Below are 15289 nucleotides of genomic sequence, written 5' to 3' on the forward strand. Positions count from 1 at the left end.
TTTTTATTTTTTTTTTTTTTTTTTTTTTTTTTTGCTTCCCAAGAAAAAACACTGTGCACTTTCAAGCTCACTTCAAGCTTACTGCTCCTCTTTCATGGACAGCTGCATGAACGCTGCACAGCTCCATCTCTGATTCCTCTGACCTCTTACCTTTACCCTCCTGTAGCTCTTACTGAGCCTTTGTTATAATATCCCTCCACTTCTTTGGTTACTTGGGTAGCTGAATCCTGTGTCTTTTTGAGAAATTTCTAAATTGCATCTACATTCAAGTCTCCCATAATTGAAGAATGGACCGCTAGAAGCCTAACATATTCCCATTCAGCTGAGCTGTAAACTAAGTTTAAGTCCACTGTGTCTTCCTGTGAGCATTCATTGGTATTGTCTCATGCATCCTCCAAAAAATGGCTCTGATTGTATCGAAAAAACATCCTACAACTCCCCAAACCAATTACAGGCACCAACTCCCTATGAAAAACAAACGCTTCAGGGTTGGGGATCCAGGTCAGTGGTACCTCATGTGCCTGTCAAGCACAAGGTCCTGAGTTTGATCCCCAGTACCCCCCGCAAAAATAATTCAAAGCCCACTCATTCAAAAAAATGTGCATAACAATCAAAATCCAAAGAAGAATCAAAACAGTCCATCCAATTTAATAATATCTTGCTTTTAACAGAAAGGAGGATAGAACAGGTTAGCGTATATGGAAGTGTTTAGCATGATACCAGGGGTATAGTAAGTTTTTATTACGCTTGGTTCTTCCTTGTGATTGGGCACCCAGTAGGAAGCACCAAAGAAGTAGCCTTGTCACTGTCAGCCAGACATACTTGGAATGGTAGGGTCAAGGGTGACAAATAAGTGCTGGACCTTTTCAAGGGGACAGAAAAGTTTAGTAGCTTGGAAATATTTCCCTCGACTATACCATAAGATGGGCCATGATGAAGATTCTCTTATGCTATTTTTTATGCCACCCTATCCTCTCCTTTCCAAAGCCATCAGTGTCAGCCTTCAGCCACTGGTGGCCCAGTTACTGAGGCTCTCCGCTGTCAGCACTTGATTCTCTGCTGCTGAGTCTGCAGTGGGGCTTTGTGTGCCAAGGCATGCAGCAGCCAGTAGGGCAGAACATTTGAATCTCCTTCCCTAACCTGCACTCCTTGGAGGGTAAGATTCCATCCCCCTACCAAATAGACCTTGAACAGAAAGTTCTGTTTATTCATAGAGCTATCCCTAGGGCAAAAAAAAGTTACAGTAGATGGAGACAGTTTAAAGGCTCCAGGAAATAAAAATAGAAAAAAGTGTGTTTTTTTTTCACCTTAATACAACAAAGGATCTTTATGAGGGTACCTAACTCCCAGTGTGGGAACCTACTTCTGTGGAGTTTTCTATAATGCCCCCCCCCAGTTTTGTGACAAGGCAGGGATAGCACAAGCAATCTCTGGGCCATTTGCCATCATAGTCCCTGGCACGTCACAGATTTCTTTCTTTTGGCAAGAAGGATGGCGTTTCAGAGTTGACCACTTCTCTCTCGAGCTATGAACTTGTTTTGATAGGCGATAAAGCCAGAGCTCCCCCCCAGGGTGGGGCAGTACAAGCAAGGACTGCTCACCAGAAACCAGAGATCTGGTGGGGTGGAGAAGAGAGGGTAGGGAACCTTTTAGCCCATCATCTTCCGACAAGCATTGCAAGGAGAATCATAGCAGTACAGTCCTCTGTGAAGGAAGGAAACCAGGCAGTCCAAGTTACAGAACACCGGGATACAGTCAGGGCTCACACTAGGCTCTCTACACTCCACCAGGAGGTCAAAAAGCCTCACAACCCAGTGCTCAGTAAAGCAGAAACCCTTTGCTGGTTACCTGTTCCTGATCTTATTTCCACATGCAAAGTTAGAAGCTTATGGAAGTAAATGTTCTTTTTTCCTCTGCCCCCATGGAAGCTATTCAGGATGAATTACCTCACATGCTCAGAAGCCTGACTTCCTCAGCAGGGTAACTACATCACTACAACTAGTGGGTAGAGGATAAAAGGAAGTGGATTAGAGCAAGATAAGGCAACATTCTAATGACTGAAGTTGCCTAACAATGGAGCTAACTGTCTGATAAAGAGGTAAAGTCCCCACCAATGTCAATGTCCAGGAGGGTTCTGGAAGGGTCAGCCCTGAGAGTGTCCTCCAGTGGATAGAAGAATGTACTTAGTGAGATCCAGTCTTAGGCATCTTTAACACATATCTCCTGTGGGAAACCACCCCTGGAAGGATACAAGGCTAAACTGCACCCAGTTTCTATTCTTCACTCTGGTCTGCATTTGAGATGTCACAGGGCCCTGTATCAGAGGCTGGGTGGTAGACCTCCCTCTGGTTCTCCTAGCTCCTTGTGTCATCTATTTGGATGTCTCTAGGCAACATCCTATTTCTTCCATCCTTGCAGGGAAACATTAAGAGCTAGTGACATCCTGGCAGGAAGTTTTTCCCTTGCACTTCTCTTTTGTGCTTCCTTGGAATGCAGCATCTAGGTAGTAAGAGAGCAGAAATGACAAACTGCGCTGTCTTCAGTCCTCCTGAAGCCCATTTTATCCCCCGGGGCCTGCTGGAGTCTCACTGATCTCGGAAGGGATACCAATATCTATCTATTCTCCAGAGACCTCAGCCTGAACAACGGCGGGCCCATCCCCCTCAGAGGCCGTGGAAAGCAGTGCTTACTACTGCGGGCTCTGGAGTCAGCAAGGATTCTGGTTTCACCACCTTACCAGCTGCCATTTGGTAAGTGTGTGACTTTGAGCAAGTTATTCTCTCTCTCAACCTCAGTTTCCTTACCAGTAAGAGGGCTATGGAGCGTGATAACTCTTTTCTTGGGATTTTTGCAGCTTTCTTGTATAGGCTAAGCACTGTCTTCATTCATTTCTCTCATTATAACAGAATACCTAAGATTGAGTAATTCCTAAGAAGTTTATTTGCCTCGTGGTTCTGGGGGCTGAAAGCCCAAGGCATGGTACTGGCATCCGGCAAGGGCCTCCTATGGCAGAGTGACTTGGTGAAAAGCAGGACAAGTGGCCACGAATGGAAGACAGAAAACTCAGGGGCCACCTTGATTTATAACCAAAGCTGCATGCAGTAAGCAATTCAGCCCTCAAGAAAGGTAGGGATAGGACTGGGGATTTAGCTCAGCGGTTCGGTGGCCTGCCTCGCAAGAGCAAGGACCTGAGTTTGATCCCCGGTACCACGCACACACAAAAAAAAGAAAGGCAGGGATCTCTCTTCACAACCTCATCACCCCTTAGAGGCCCTGCCTCCAGTCACCACTGCAATGGGAGCAAAAGTTCCAGCACATGCAACTGCTTAGCTCAACTTACCTGTGCAATAAAAAGCAGCTGCTGTTATAGTGTGACATTCAACACAACGTCTGCCTTCACCTGCGCCCCAGTTCTTCCTACTGCCGAGTTCTCCTCTCCCCCCCCCCGAAGCCAGCCTCTGCATGTGCTTCCTTTCCCCTCCTTCATATTGAAGAACACCACTTCCACAATTCTGCAAACCCCTTGCACCATCGATTTTCCCATTTTCTTCCAAAATAGTTCCATTGACATGCAAAAACTATTGCTCTCCTGCTATTTATTTCTCTCATCTAAAAAAGAAAAAAAAAATCTTGTGATTCTCACTTCCCTCATGAGCTACTATTTTTCTCCCTTTTGCAGCAGAGCCCTTGAAAGAGTTATCTCTACTTATTGCTTCCCATTTCTCCTTTGCCATTCTCCCCTAAACTCATTCTGGTCAATCCCTTGGATATCTCAGTCCATTGAAACTGCTCTTATCTAGGGCACCGCCTCTGCATCTTCATCAATTTTGTCCTTATCTAAATTGACCTTTCAGTGGGCTCAACCCACTGAATAACCCCTTCCTCTTTTATATATCTTTACTTTCTCAAGATACCACTTTCCTGATTTTCTTTCTGCTTCACTGACCACACCTTCTCAAGCTCTAGCAGTGATTCCTTCTCTTCCCTTCTACTGACTAATGATGTCAGGTCACAGGGTTCACATCTTGCTTGGCATCTTTGCCTCTCTACCTGCTCTAATCACTTGCCTCCTACAGTCTTAAGGCTTTAAATCACCTCGGTATTCCAATGGCTGCCAAGTGTGCCTTCCATTCCAGACCCCTCGCTTTAGCAGACAGCAGACAGCAGCAGTCCAGTCCCCACTGAGAAGGCTAACAGACGTGTGAAAATCAGTGTCCAAAGCGAAGCACCTTCTCTCTCAAATCTGTACCTTCCCGAGGCTTCTCCAACTCCATGATGACAACTCCATCCTTCAGTTCATGCAGATCCATCCTTGTTCCCACTCTCGCATTCCATATCCAAACCATCAGGAAGTAGGGCCGGTCTCACTTTTCAATTCATCTTTAGAATCTGGCCATTTGCCACCACTTTTGCAGCACTTGTCCCTGATCTGATTGCCATTTCTGCTCATGTAGGTTCCATAGGTTTCTAGCAGGTCACCCAGCTCCCACCACTGCCCCTGTTCTGATATCAACAAAGCAGCAGAATAACCACCTCCAAAACAATTTGCATCCTATTGCTCATTTTCCCTAGGTAGCTTTTTGTCCTGCTGGGAGTAAACTTGTACTCTCCTCCAGAGCCATTCCCAAGCCAAATCGCTACTAATGCTCTGATTGCATTTCTTGCTGTCCTCTCCCTTGCTCTTTCTATTTTAACCATATTGGCCTTTTTGCTCCTTCTTGAGTCCTCTTGGCTCATTTCTGCATCAGGACCTTTACACAGCTATATTTAGGGAAGATGTGGATGTCTGTCACTCCCTCACTTCTTTTCCGTCTTTGCTCAGATGCCACTTCTCAGTGAGACCCTTAGCCATGATTTCATTTACAGTCTCAACTCTGACCTCATGCCACACTTCCAAGCCCCTCATTCTCCATGTCTTTCTGGTTTTTATAACACTTACCTCTTTCTCACATACTGTGTAATTTGTCTATTTTTATATCTCACGTTTGATGTCCTTCCCACCTCCAACATACATATACTGCCTATTTATAAACACCATCAGGGCAGGAGTTTTTTTTTCTTTGTTTTTTTTTTACTGATACAATATAAAAATACACAACAGTGCCTGACACACAGCAAGTGATCAGCAAATCTGACAAATGCAAAGGTTAATTATTCAGTAGTATTACACAATTTCAATTCTTGCAGCAATACACTGAGACACAACCCTGACACATAGAACTATATGCGAGTCTATTTCTTCAAAGACCCTTGCCTCCAGCAAGGATAAATCAGGCAGTGTGGCTGTGAGACCAGCGGGTCCAAGGGGCTTGGCTGCACTAGCCAGTGTGTTCAGAGGGACTTGACTGTCCTTCTGGAAGGATGGACGGCTTCTTGATCAATCAGTCAATCTACAGAACCACTGCACTCCTCACTATGAAAAGACAGGAGAAGTTAACACAGATCCCTGCCCAAAAGGCAACACTTAACCACATAAAACAATAAGCAGACAGCACCAAGCAGTATATCACCGAGTGCTAAATTGGGCGTTATTGACTCTAAGTGCTGCTGGAGTTCACAGAGGGGAGAAATCAATGAGCAGTAAAGCAGTGCACAGAGTTCTGGGCCATCACCCCTCAAGTTCCTTGAGGGCAGGGGCTATACCACTTTCTATTCTCTTGCTATTTCCTTTTCTTTCTTCCTTGCTCACTCATTGTTTGCCTCTTTTTCTTTCTTCATTCTCCCTTTCATGCACACAACACAGTGATCTCCCCCAATAGATATAAAACCACTGCTTTCTTTATGTTTCCCTTGACTACTTTCAAAAAGGATTTGGAGCGGCTTATAGGGATATAAAATAAATAAATAAACATGCTTTAAAAGAAGGCGAGAAAGGAAAGGCAAAACAGGAGTAGGGACAGAAAAAGAAAGTAGGAATGAGGATACTGATACACTAAAATACAAGCCTTAAAGGTCCATACCTTGTGTGTAACAGATGAAGCACAAATTTGGATCAAAGCTTCCAATGGACAATGTGAAAAGGAAAACCTAATGAATTATGCAGTTCGTACTGTCCCTATGAAAAACGGGCTGACTGTTCAGCAGACCCAAAGCTGTACATAATACTTAAGCTTTCCACGAATTCCTCCCTGAGGTCTTCATGGAGCAGGCAGGCTATAAGGTAATGAACAACATTCTCAAGGAGTTTCTTAGAGTAGAATCAACCTTGAGCTTCATAAGCCTGTTGCTCTGCAGCGATTTTGCACTGTTGGAGAGAATTCATATTTTTCTAATCTTGAGAAATATGGAGTGACTAAACCATTTAAGTAAAGCTTGAATTGAGAAATTCAACAAGCTCAAAAGACTAGGACAAAATTGACAGGGAAATTGCTCCTTTGGATATAAACAAATACACCACATGCGCACATGCACATGTATACATGCACTACCAGAATGGAGAGAATCTTTTCATATTCTACACATGCTACATTTTATTTGATTTAAAAATGTTTATGGGTACATAATGACCCGTATTTATTTATGTGGTCAATGTGATATTTCAATATATGTCCATAATGCATCATAATCAGATCAGGGTAATTTATACACCTACCACCTCAAATGTTTATAATTTGTTTATGCTAACACTTAAAATCCTCTCTGCTACATATTTTGAAATGTATAACTGAATTCTGTCAGTCATAATTATCATGCTGTGCTATGAGACATTAAGAATTATTCCTCCTATAGACCTGCGAGCCATACATGTTAGCCATTCTCCTGCATCGCCCCCACTTCCCTCCTCTGCCAACTAGTATCTATTCTCTCTTTCTAGAGATCACCTTTTTTTAGCTTCCAAATATGAGTGAGAACATGTGATATTTTCTTTTCTGTGCCTCACTTCTTTCACTGAACATAATGTCCTCCAGTTCCAGCTATGTTACCACAAATGACAGGACTTTAGTTCTTTAAAGGTTTTTGTTGTTGTATAGCTCAATAACACAACACTCTATGCTTGCTTGCCATTGTAGTGATATTGGGCTTCATTTATGCCTTTTTCTAGATTTTACACTTACCTGTGAATCTTTGTATCTCTCACATTGTGCAGCAGCAAGCCTTGTTCTATATGAATATATCTTTTTAATTCAGCAAATATTTGTTGAATGACTAGTTGATGTGAGATACTTTTCTAATAATGAACAAAACAAATGAAAATCTACCCTTGGTGGGATTTACTACCAAGGCAGAGATAGGTACAAGATTGAAAATAATTACAACAACCAAGTAAATTACATACTATAGAGGAAGATAAATTTCACTGTAGAAAAAATGAAAAGTAAAATGTATAAGAATCATTTGGGCTGTGTGTGTGTACAGGTACAGTTGGTAGAATAAATTAGCATAGTCTGTATAGACTTCATTGAGAAGGTAAGAATTTCACAAAGAAAGAAGATGAAGAATTAATTAGTAGAGTGTATATCTGGGGAAAGAACATTTTAGGTTCTAAGACAGGAAATAGATATGAGTATATATTCATTGACCACTTCCAGACCCCAAACAACTGTGACTTATGGGACTGGTTTTAGGGATAATAATGGGACCTGAAGGACAAGCACTCACAAAGGAATAATAAAAAAATGCTACAGTAATAATAATGAGTTATTTTAAAGTATGGAATTGTATTTTTAATGAAAAATAATATTGACTATTGATAAATACAAGAAATGCAGCACTCAGCTTGGAGGGAAAAGCCTCAGTCAAGATCTGAGGCTAATGAAGGCTGCAGTAATAAATTAATCAAGAACTCTAGTGACTTAACCCTTCCAGAGTTTTTCTTAAAGAGAGGCCTCTATTGCTTCAAGACAACTCCATTCAAACAATGATTTAGGGTCCAGGCTGTTTCCTTACCGTGGTTCTCCATCCGTGATGCGGTGTTTCCGTAGTGCAGAGAACAGGAGAAGAGAGAGCAGATGGAAAACTGGCTGCTCTTTCATCCTTTGGCCCAAAGTGACTCGTAACACTGGCACTAAGGCTCCTTGGCCAGAATGGTCACCTATCGCAACTTCACTGCATGAGGTGCTGACAAAGGCAGCCTTTCTGAAAGTTTGGGAAAAGGAGGAGAGAGTTTTGGTCAACAGCACTGCCTTTGTTATAGTCGAGAAAAAGTCAGGCTGTATTTGAATCTGTGGCACTGTCAGACAGGTTAACCTTGATTATCGTCCAATTCTGAAGTGAATCTGTATTTTGACTGCAATTCTTGGAAACAAGGGCACAAAATCCGTGCAGATTATTTTCAATAACAACATGTAGATGGCTTCTTTGATGCTCTGGATCCTGAAAATTTAATAAAATGACAATTGGAGAGTGGCTAAACCTATGCTCTTTAATAAGACCTATGTATACATCATCCTACCAATTATTTAACAAAATAACACAAAAATCAAATATATTCTACAAGAGATATCAGTATATTCTGATGCTAGAGATGTTCTGATATAAATTTGAAATTATTCACCACTAAGGAATTGTCAAAAAATTTATCAATTCTTACCGAAGAGAACATCTCTACCCCATAAAACCCTTGCTCCTTCTAATTACTTCTGATGTTTGCGTTCTTCTTGTTATTATCTTATACTGGTCTGAGTCTCTATATTCAATTATTTTTACAAATAAATAAATAAATTTGCTGACATCGATATTTCCTGGTCTCTGTCTATTTCTTGCTCAAGGTCTAGATATTAAATAGACTGAAATTACGTATTTGGACTACATTATATGAAGATTCTTTCCACCTGTTTCATTTAGTTTTGCTCTGTCACCCACTAGTAACTTTCTTTTCTGTCTGTGCGAGTTTCTACCTTCCTGTATTTGTATACACTCGGCTTGTTTTCTCATATTCCCTCTCTTCCGTAGTGCACCCAGCCCCATGCATCAGAGATAAGAACAATTTTCTAAGCTGAGATCGAATAAGTTTCAAATCGGCAATAAGACTTACCAATTGAGCAAAAAACTATAGTTTTGTCCTCCGGTAGAGTTGAAGATCCCTTTCTATTGCATCCTCTGCAGTTATAATTGATGTGACAGTGACTCCAAATCTTGAGCAAATGGGGCAACTCTAGACTTTGTTCTAAAATAATAGAGCTTTGGAAAAGAGCTATGACCCTTCCAATGGAAGACTTAGCTTCAGCTGCTAGAACATGGGCGCAACGTGGCTGAATTCCCTCTAGCTGAGAATAAAAGGAAAATAAGAAGAAAGAAGTCATGAAAAAGTTAAGTTCACATATAATGAGACCAAAAGATAACTGCTGAAAGTAATTTAAATTTTACTCTTTCATTATACTCAGATTATAAACGTTGTACTTTCCTTCTGAGCTCATTTTGGTCAAGTGTACTTTATCAAAAAGTCATCCAATTCATTAGGATTTTCTAATTAAACAACAAATTTGAAAATTATATCTTTTGAGTTTTAAGAAATTAGAATTTTGGGATACAAGGTGTGATTGAAAAATACTTTGAGTGCTTCAATTTTTGAAATTATTATAGTAAAAGACATATTGCTATTAATCTCCCTCAAAACTCACCCCTTCACCTCAGCACAGTAACCCCACCATTTATTAGTTGCTCTCTCATAGCTGCCTCAGTGTCCTGAAGAGATTATAAATTCTTACCCTTCAGGGTTATTTTTACTTTGGGGAAGAGTGAGAAATTTAATGGAGCCCAATCCGGTTAATAAATGTGGATAAGGACTCACAGCGACGTCTTTACCAGTCTGCTTTTCTGTTGGACGGTACTTGACAGCAGCATTCAGAGTATTTTTATCTCACCTCAAAAAGATTTTCAAGAAAGAGGACTACGAGAACTGCTACAGAAAGTAGCCAAAATGATGGGACATGTCTGCTCAAAAGGAGGGGCAAGTATTTTTATGGGACTAACACCAGTGTGTCTTACTATAGTAAAATTTTTGATGTAATCATTCACCATATATTTTGATCACACACCATAAATCCTGAGTATTTTTGTATTTAAACTCATTTTTTTTCTAGCTGTTTATTATACTTGCCAGACATTTATCAGATATGTCAAAAGTGATTCTTGGATTTTTATTTACAATTTCTATTTTATTTTTAAATTTTCTAATTCATTACTTCCTGTTCTACAAATACTGTTTCTTCCTGTGTTGATTTTTATTATTCAAGTTTCTTAATTCTTGAATTCTTAATTTTTAAATATTTATTTGTCTTCACTTTACAAAAGCAATTGAGACTTCAGTTTACTTTTATTATTTGGTAATTTTAAAAGACTGTCATAAAAATCCACTTTTAGAATTCAGTGAACTTTCCTTTGTGACCTTGGATATAATCAAGTTTCTATAAACATATCATGGTTATTTGAAAAAAAGGTATTCCCTTAGGTTACATATTTTTTGATATATATGTAAAATTAATCTTGCTTGTTATGTTATTTAGTCATCACTTTTCCCATTTATCTGTGTCAGTTTGATCTATCAAAGGCTGAGTGCTGCATTAAAGCTCCCTTCTTTGTGTAATGCAATTATTCATGTATTCCAAAGTCATTTTTACGATATTTACAACAGAACATTAATGACCATTATATCTTTTTCATGAAGAATAATGTCATTAACCTGCCTGACTGCTTTTGTTTTGAATTCTCCTTTGCTGTTATTAGTAATAGTTCTTCCTCATTTATGTTGCCTAGATGTATCACTATACTTAGTGTTTTTTTTAATTTTTATGTTCCTTATTTTTAGTTTTATCTTATAAACATATATAGTTGGGCAGAATGGCTTTATGTTTTGTCTTAGCAGTCCAAGAATCCTTCTATTTCAATGTGAACATTTATCTGGTCACAATTTTATGTAAGCATTTTAAAATTAGTTTGAGATTTATAGAAAAATTGCAAAGTTAGTACAGATTTTTCATTCTCACACTTAACTTCCTTTTTTACTTATATCTTTTAAAAATCTTTACTCAATGCCCTTTTTCCATGAAATCCCATTCACATTATAGTATGGTGTCTTCTCAGGCTCTCCATATCTATGACAATGTCATACTTTCCCTGTTTTGGATGATCTTCACAGCTTTGAGAAATCATGGTCAAGTACTTTGCAGAGTGTTCTTCAACTGAAATTTGTTTGAATTTTTTTAGACTTAGATTATGGATTTGGGAGAGGATGACCACAGAGATAAAATACTATTCTCAGTATATCACATCAAGAATGCTTGCTATTAGCATGACACATGGTTGGTGGAATTATCTGGGATCCTTTGTAAAGGAGTAAATTAAAGATCAGGAAGGTAATGCTTCATTTCTTTAAGGGAAAACTACCTACTTGAATGATTTGGAATTCTTTCACAAAGGTGACTTGTCTATAAGCCATCCTTTACTTACTTATTTAACCATTTATTTATTCTACAATTTATTTTATATTTTGAGTTAAGTCTAGTAACATTTATTGATTTTGTTGCTCTGATTTTTGTAGTTTTATTCATTTAGACTCTTTCAGTTGACGTCTATATCCCCTTGACATAGACTTTCATTGTTTTACTTCTTATGTAGTTTAGCATTTTCTTGCTTCCTGGCATTATAAGATATTCCAGTCTCATCTGGCATATTTTCTTCCCCAATCCTAAACCCCATCATTTCTCCAAAGACCCCTGGTTCCTTTTAGTGGAGAATGGTATTAGAAAGTAAGGTCCAAACATGGTATGTTACTTACTATTGGGAATATTGCTGCCTCTGAACCTACCAGCTGTAAAAGCAATAAAATACATGTAATTTATTTTTTTTAACTTTTAAAAAATTCTGTAATGATTAGGGACTCTTAGGAAGTCCCTTTAATTTGTTACCCAGCGTGCTCCCATGCTAATAAATTACACAACAGTAGGACAACCAAACCCTGGAAATTGACATTGGCACAATACTACTGAATAAAAGCCTATTCGAATTTTATCAGTTTCTTTTTTGTTCTTTTTGTTTTGTTTTGCTTTTGGAGACAGGGTCTCACTTTGTAGTTCAGATTGAACTCAAAGCAGTCTTCCTGCCTTAGGCTCCCAAGTGCTGGAATTATAGGCACGAGGCACTACAACTGGCAGAAATTTTGCCACTTTCAACATGTATCCACTTTCATGTGTGGCTGTATGTATGCACATGCACATGTTGTACATAGTTCTATGATCCCATGTATAGATTTGTGAAACCATAATCAGGATGCAGAACTGTATCATCACCAAAAAGAACTTCCTCATGTCACCCATTATAGTCAAGCCCCTATTCCCAAAGCCATCTTTGTCTCTGGTAACCACTAGTCTATCTTCCATCTCTGTAGTTTTGTCATTCTGAAGGTGATATATGTCTTAATTATTTCTCTTTGCTGGGACAGAATACCCAGTACCTACAAATTAAAGAGGGAGAGGTTCATTTTAGCTCACAGTTTGTAGAGGTTTCAGTTGATAGCTTGCTCTAGGGCACAGTGGCATGGCAGAGGGGCATGACAAAAGAGAAAGAGCTCATGGCAAGGCAGGCAGGAAACAGCAACACTTCCTTCTTTCCCTTTTATTCCATCCAGGCTGTAAGCCTATTGGTGGATGCAACTCACACCCAGGATGGGTCTTCCTTCTTCAGTAAGTCCCTCACCCACACTCAAAACTATGCCAGTCCAATCAGCAGGCTGGGCCAGTGTCACGTATCCATGATCCAGTAACTCCCAAAGGCCTGATCTATGAGTACAGTAGGCTTGGGGAAGACATCTAGTTGTGAGCCATAAATTATATACAAAGAGAAGCACATATTATGCATTCTTTTGAGAGTGACTTTTTTCACCAGGGATGCATTACCTGTAAAACTCATTCAAGCTATTGCGCACATCATTAGTTTGTTCCTTCTTATTAAATAGTATTCATTCACTTATGGAAGGATATTTGTGCTGTTTCTAGTTTGAGGCCCCCAATAAATAAATCTGTCACACACATTCATGCACAGTTTTTGTATTCAAGTTTTCATTTTTCTGACATAAATGCCCAAGAGCATAATTGCTGTATTGTATTGAAAGTGTATATTCAGTTTCATATTATATTCCAGTGTTGCATTCCCGCCACCAATTCCCATCAGATCTACTTTCTCTGCTCCCCTTCCAGTATTTGACCTCCATTTTTTAAATTTTAGTCATTCCAGTAGGTGTGTAGTGATGTCTTGTGGTTTAGTTTGTATTTCGGTAATGGATCATGACGTTGCACTATTTTTTCATGTGTTTATTGTCACCTTTATCTCCTAATAGGTATCTGCATCTTTTGATGTTGAATTTGAACCCTCCTGGTGTATTCTAGGTATAAGTCCATTATAAAAGGAATGGTTTGGCAATATTTTCTCCTAGACTGTAGCTTGTCTTTTCGTGTTATTCATAGGGCTTTTCACAGACCAAAGCTTTTAATCTAAGGAAGTCCAATCTACCAATTTTTATAAATCATTTTGGCATCCTATCTAACAACTTTTCATTTCGAAGAATTCATGGATCTTGACAATTTTTTTCTATGTTTTATTCTAAGAGTTTTGTGATTTTATGTTTTACATACAACAGGATTGAAAAATATTGTGGACATTTAAATTTAAAAAACTTACTACAGTAAAAGACACATTATCAGAACAATAATAAGTGTGTTTGAGGCAAAGAGGAGTATTTTGAGCATTTTAAGGGGTATTAATGACAATGTGTCTGTTACTGTAAAAAAGTTTTCAATTTAAACACTCACTGTATTTTGTCACCCCTAATATATTTTATCTATCTTCTTTTATCTAAATTTATAATTTATTTACTTCCTTCCTTGGAGTTTGACTCCTTTGTCAAAGATGAGGTAGCTGAGTATGTCTTGGGTTGTTTCCACATTTTCTCATCTGTTCCATTATTTCTTTGGTCTGTTTCTTCACCAGTGCCAAGCTGTTTTTAATCACAGTAGCTTCATAGAATAGTTTTAAATTGGAGGTTGTGATAGCCCCTACCTTGTCTTTGTTGCCTAGAATTGCTTTTGCTGTTCTAGGTCTCTTCTGTTTCCAAATGAATTTTTGAATTGTTTCCTTTAGTTCTGTGAAGTTGTTGGTATTTCAATTGGGATTGCACTGAATCTATAGAGCAGTTTTGGAAGTATGGCCATTCACTATATTTTTTAGTTCTGTGAAGTTGTTGGTATTTCAATTGGGATTGCACTGAATCTATAGAGCAGTTTTGGAAGTATGGCCATTTTCACTATATTGGTTCTTCCTACCCAAGAACAAGGGATGTCTTTCCATTTTTTATATCCTCTTCATTCTCATTTTTCAGAGTGCTATAGTTTTCAGAATAGAGGTCTTTTACTTCCTTTGTTAAATTGATTCCTACGTATTTGATTTTTTGGATGCTATTGTGAAAGAAATTGTTTTCCCTGCTTCTCTCTCAGTGTGTCTGTTACTCATGTACAAGAGGGATATTAATTTTTGAGTGTTGACCTTGTAACCAGCTACACTACTGAATTTGATCATTAAGTCTAGAACTCTTTTGTTGGAGTTCTTGGGATCGTCTATATAGATTATCATGTCATCAGCAAATAACGACAGCTTAAACTCTTCATTTCTTATCTTTATTCCTTTTATTTCTTTTTCTTGTTTAATTGCTGTGACTAGGAAGCCAGAACTACATTGAACAGGAATGGGATTAGTGGGCATCCTTGTCTTGTTTCTGATTTTAGCATGAAGGATTTCAGTTTTTGACCATTTAGTATGATGTTGGCTGTTGGGTTTTCGTAGACAGTTTTTATCAGTTTGAGATAAATACCAACTATTTCAATTTTCTATAGGGTTTTTAACATGGTGGGTGTTGGATATTGTCAAACATTTTTCTGCATCTATTGAGATGATCATATGGCTTCTGTCTTTGATTCTGGTTAATATAGTGTATTACCCTTAGTGTTTCACATATGTTGAACTGTCCTTGTATCCCTGTGATGAATCCCACTTGGTCAGGGTGTTTGGTCTTTTTGATGATCTTCTACACTTTATTTTCCAGTATCTTATCGAAGATTTTTGCATCTACGTTCATTATGAACATTGGCCTGTAGTTCTCTTTTTCAGTTAGGTCCTTCTCTGCTTTTGGAATCAAGGTAATGGTTGCTTCAGGAATGAACTTGGGAGTATTATTTTTCTTTCAATTTCATTAAAGAGTTTGAGCATTAGTGGCACTAGCTCTTTAAATTTCTTAAAGAATTCAGCAGTGAAACCCTCAGGACCCAGATTTTTCTTTATTGGTAAGTTTTTAATTATGTTT

General features: G+C 38.6%; 1 long non-coding RNA gene across 1 annotated transcript in view; it reads right to left on the reverse strand.

Moving 5' to 3' along the window:
• Positions 1–9200, reverse strand: part of LOC104862550 — a 26885-nt gene extending 17685 nt beyond the window's left edge. Inside the window, exons 1-3 of the long non-coding RNA XR_780357.1 lie at positions 8975–9200; positions 8188–8313; positions 7888–8076 (exon numbers count right to left, since the gene is read on the reverse strand). This is a non-coding gene — a long non-coding RNA (uncharacterized LOC104862550). The remainder of the gene's footprint in view (positions 1–7887; positions 8077–8187; positions 8314–8974) is intronic.
• Positions 9201–15289: the final 6089 nt, after the last annotated feature.

The sequence above is a fragment of the Fukomys damarensis genome, unplaced genomic scaffold (assembly GCF_012274545.1).
Source record: "Fukomys damarensis isolate Sample0158 unplaced genomic scaffold, DMR_v1.0_HiC HiC_scaffold_18, whole genome shotgun sequence".
Lineage (NCBI taxonomy): Eukaryota > Metazoa > Chordata > Mammalia > Rodentia > Bathyergidae > Fukomys > Fukomys damarensis.